Here is a 5434-nt window from a genome sequence, read left to right on the forward strand (position 1 = left end):
TGTCACTGGGGGCTGTGGAATACAGAAAAAAGAAGCTGAAAGAAGAATGGGGAGTTTCCTGGGGTGGCGGAGACTCTGAGATGTAGGTGGAGGGAAAGAGCCCTATGTGAAGGTAAAATCTAGAATCAAGAAGAAACAAGACTGACTCTTTATCTTGACGAAGTTGAAGCCATAAAGTCCCCTGACCCCCTAGACATTCTAGTGTATCCCCTCTATAGTACGATGACCAAAATTGGAATTTAGCATGGACACAATGTTTATCTAATCCACTGTCCATATTCACATTTTTTTTTCAATTTATCAAATACTATCACCTCTAACTGTTTCTTTCCTGTGGCCCAGGATCTAATCCAGGATCATGCCTCACATTTAGTTATCCTGTCCCCTGAGTTTCCTTGAATCTGAAACAGTTTCTCAGGCTTTCTTGGACTTCAGCAACCGTTAGAGGTTTGAAGCACATGGGCCAATCATTCTGTAGAATGTTCCCCACTTCAGCTTTGTCTGGAATCTCTTCATAATCAGATTCCAGTTATGCGCTTTTGGCAAGGGAACCACAGAGGCAATGTTGTGTTCTCTTCAGTGCATTGTAACAGGAGGCACATCATGTTGGCCTAACAATATTAGTTCTATTAACTTTTATCATTTGACTAGGAAAGTGTGCACTACGTACCTCCTCATGAAGTTACTATGTTTCTCTCTGCTTAGAAATCAAGAAGAAACTCCCCACTGTGTGAAGAAATATGAGCTCCATATGTGAGATTCACAATTTCTACAAGAAGATGGCTCAAGACCTGGGCAAAGAGCTAGAGAAACACTTCCCATTATCGCAAGGTGGTCTTCTTCCAACAGGACAGAACCACAAAAAGCTAGGGGGAAGCTGTGTCCAGCAAGAGAAAGTTCCAGGAGCTAAGGAAAGAAAACGATCATGTGAGGCAGATGCTAGCCGGTGTGGAGTCCAACTGCCGGCCTGTCCTGAGGGACCCTCTTCTGCTGCTCTGCCCACAGAGGCCGGGAAGTGTCAGGGGGACCCTGGGGTCATCTGGCCCCCAAGGAGGAGGGAAATCCCGTTGTGAAGGCACAAGGATTGAAGTCCCCTGCAGGTGTGACTCAGCCCCACTTAGCTGGGCCCTGAACAACCACACCCTGCCACACCATCTACGTGGATTTTCTCTTATTAAAAATAAATTTGATTTTTCTCTTTTTAGTTTAGCTACTATTATTTAACTGATGCCATGATTGCTCTTATTGAAATTTGTCATATAACTTAAGTTAGTATTTTTAAAATACAGATTCAGTGATATAATTCTCAGGAATACAGATTTCCTCATCATTGGACCCTGTAGAATTAGATAGTGTAAGTATTGTGTTTCAATTTAAATAAAAGGTCCACTAGGACATGCCATCCTCAGAGTTTGACATGAGAGAGACACTTAAAACATTTCTATGTCCTGGAAGCTGTCATTGGAAATCGGTACAAGTAGGGGTGCCTTGGTGGCTCAGCTGGTTGAGTGTCTGCCTTTGGTTCAGGTCATGATCTCAGGGTCCTGGGATTGAGCCTCACATTGGGCTCCCAGCTCAGTGGGGAGACTGCTTCTCCCTCTCCCTCTGCCCCTCTCCCCTGCTCATGCTCTCTCGCTCCCTGTTCTCTCTCAAATAAATAAATAAAATCTTAAAAAAAAAAAAAAAGAAATCAGTACAAGTAATTTATTATTTGCCAGGAGGAATTTTGATTTTTTTTAGAATTTTGATTTGTTTAGAAATTTTTATTAGTTTAGCCCCACATTCTTTGATTACTTTAGGGGATTCGTTTCCTAACCACTGTTTTCTTATTTTGTAATTTTTAAACTTTTGTTGTTTTGTTTAATGTATTATTTGTTCTTTAAATGTTTCTAATATTTAGCAGACAAAATAAAAGTTTCCCTTGATAAAATAAAAGTTTCCCTTGATGGAAAGTCAACACACACACACATATACACACACTCTCATATACATACACAGAGGAGGGGGACAGCTCAAAGGTGAACCTGGAGTGGAAAGTGGAAAGGTAGACAGACTCTTTCTTTCATGATTTTATTTATTTGGGTCCTTTCTCTTTTCCTTTTGATAAATCTGGCTAGGGGCTTATCAATTTTGTTAATTCTTTCAAATAACTAGCTCCTAGTTTCGTTGATCTGTTCTATTGTTTTGATTTCTATATCCTGTATTTCTGCTCTAATTTTTATTTCTCTTCTCCTACTGGATTTAGGCTTTATTTGCTGTTCTTTTTATAGCTCCTTTAGGTTTAAGGTTAGCCTGTGTATTTGAGACTTTGCTTGCTTCTTGAGGAAGCCTGTATTGCTATATACTTCCCTCTTTGGACTGCCTTTGCTGTGTCCCAAAGGTTTTGGGCTGTGGGCTTTTCATTTTCATTTGCTTCAATGTATTTTTTTTTTAATTCTTCTTTAATTTCCTGGTTGACCCATTCATTCCTTAGTAGGATGTTCTTTAACCTCCATGTGTTTGGTCTTCCAAATGTTTTCTTGTGATTTACTTCAAGTTTTATCACATTGTGGTCTGAAACTATAAGTGGTATGACCTCAGTCTTTTTGTATTGGTTGAGGCCTGATTTTTTTTTAATTTTTTATTGTTATGTTAATCACCATACATTACATCATTATTTTTATTTTTATTTTTATTTTTTTTTAATTTTTTTATTGTTATGTTAATCCCCATACATTACATCATTAGTTTTAGATATAGTGTTCCATGATTCATTGTTTGTGCATAACACCCAGTGCTCCATGCAGAACGTGCCCTCCTCAATACCCATCACCAGGCTAACCCATCCTCCCACCCCCCTCCCCTCTAGAACCCTCAGTTTGTTTTTCAGAGTCCATCGTCTCTCATGGTTCTTCTCCCCCTCCGACTTCCCCCCCTTCATTCTTCCCCTCCTGCTACATTCTTCTTCTTTTTTTCTTTCTTAACATATATTGCATTATTTGTTTCAGAGGTACAGATCTGCGATTCAACAGTCTTGCACAATTCACAGCGCTTACCAGAACACATACCCTCCCAGTGTCCATCACCCAGTCACCCCATCCCTCCCACCCCACCCCCCACTCCAGCAACCCTCAGTTTGTTTCCTGAGATTAAGAATTCCTCATATCAGTGAGGTCATATGATACATGTCTTTCTCTGTTTGACTTATTTCGCTCAGCATAATACCCTCCAGTTCCATCCACGTCGTTGCAAATGGCAAGATCTTATTCCTTTTGATGGCTGCATAATATTCCATTGTATATATATATACCACATCTTCTTTATCCATTCATCTGTTGATGGACATCTTGGCTCTTTCCACAGTTTGGCTATTGTGGACATTGCTGCTATAAACATCGGGGTGCACGTAGCCTTTCGGGTCCCTACTTTTGTATCTTTGGGGTAAATACCCAGTAGTGCAATTGCTGGAACATACATCATTAGTTTTAGATGTAGTGTTCCATGATTCATGGTTTGTGCATAACACCCAGTGCTCCATGCAGAATGTGCCCTCTTTAATACCCATCACCAGGCTAACCCATCCTCCCACCCCCTCCCCTCTAGAATCCTCAGTTTGTTTCTCAGAGTCCATCGTCTCTCATGGTTCGTCTCCCCTCCGATTTGCCCCCCTTCATTCTTCCCCTCCTGCTATCTTCTTCTTTTTTTTTTTCTTAACATATATTGCATTATTTGTTTCAGAGGTACAGATCTGAGATTCAACAGTCTTGCACAATTCACAGCGCTTACCAGAGCACATATCCTCCCCAGTGTCTATCACCCAGTCACCCCATCCCTCCCATCCCACCCCCCACTCCAGCAACCAGTTGAGGCCTGATTTGTGGTCAAAGTGGCACCTGCACCCCAATGTTTATAGCAGCAATGTCCGCAATAGCCAGACTATGGAAAATTATGGAAAGAGCCTAGATGTCCACACCTTTGCAGACAAGACCAGGGTCCCTGGACAACTGAGGGAAACCAGATCAGGAGAACGGGCCTCGCCCGGGAAGGAGGCCTGAACACTCTGCCCTGATTGTCTTGTGCGCACAGACGGACGTGACCTGGCCCTGCCTTGAGCCCCTAGGTTTGCTGTAGGGCCAGGTGGGCCTGAGTGGCTGAGCTCCGGGCCGGGATCAGCCCTTCCCACCTCCCCCAGGGCTTGTGTGATTGAGACAACTTTCTACTTCGCAGCAAAGTCAGAGAGAACTGTTTTCTGGAACCTGGCTGGCCTCCCCTCCCCCGGCCCAACTGCTCTGCCCCGCTTGCCGGGCACCGGCTGACCTCATAGGTGGAACTCTGCACAGGGTTCTGAGTGGTCAGTTGCGGCCACAGGACTCTGGCGCTCGGAGACAGAGCTGTGGAGCCCGACGCAGCCATGGAGGGCCCCCCCTCGGCCGCCGGATCCACTTGCCAGCTGGTGTTAGAGCACCTGTGGGGGGCGCTGCTGCTAATTTCTAGAAGCTGGGGACACAGCCCCAGTCTCCCCGTGTTGCCCTGGGCGGTGCTCGTATGGACTGTGCTGCTGGTTCTCCTCGTGAAGAGACGACTCACTCGAAGAAGCGCGAAGGCGCTGGGCCACAGGGGCTCTGCCCGCCACGAAGTGTGTGGAGCCCGCCCTGAGGAGAGTGGCCCAACCACACAAGCCGAGGCAGCCCTCAGGCCGCCCGCGGTGGTGGCCAGTCCTCCCTTGTTACAAGCCCTGTGCTTGTCGGCAATGAACGCAGACCTGAGCAGGCTGGTGCTTAGGGACACTGTCAACTCTCTGAGGAAGGCACTGAAGAGCCAGCCTCCCGACCTGCCCCAGGTCCCTGGGGAAAAACCCATCCTCAGAACATCGGAGAAGGATGGAGAACAGCTTCTGAGGAAAAGAACGAAGGATCGGAGTGAAAACACGCCTTTTCCAGAAGGACCTGAACCGCTCAACCAAGAAGTTTCGAGATGGAGGCAGAAAGGGCAGGAGAAGGAGGGGGAAGAAAGGCTGGAGCCGTCGAAGGCATGCATGGAGCCGGTCCCGAAAGATCAAGCCAGCCAGTCCCCGTCCAGGGCCGGACCCGGGCTGCAGGCCGTCCCCCCGCCTGACCTCCCTGCAGAGCACGCCGGTGCCGGGAGCCGGGGAGTCCAGCCAGAGAGGGGAGCAGGAAATGGCGATCAGCCCGCCCATCGGGCAGCAGTGGATCTGAAGGGCGTCCCTGACGATGCTGGCTGCCCTCGGTCCCCTCCAAGTCCCGAAGGGGAACAGCAACACAGAGCCAGACGACTGTGCGCAGAAAGGCGAGAGATGGCGGAGCTGACACGACAAATCCACAGCCTGCAAACCCAGGAAGCAAATTTGCAGAAGGAAACTTCACAGCTGGACAGGGAGATTCAGCCGCTGAAGCTGAAACGTCAGAACCCCCTGGATGAACAGGACCAATACATC

This window comes from Halichoerus grypus, chromosome 1, assembly GCF_964656455.1.
Source record: "Halichoerus grypus chromosome 1, mHalGry1.hap1.1, whole genome shotgun sequence".
Taxonomy (NCBI): domain Eukaryota; kingdom Metazoa; phylum Chordata; class Mammalia; order Carnivora; family Phocidae; genus Halichoerus; species Halichoerus grypus.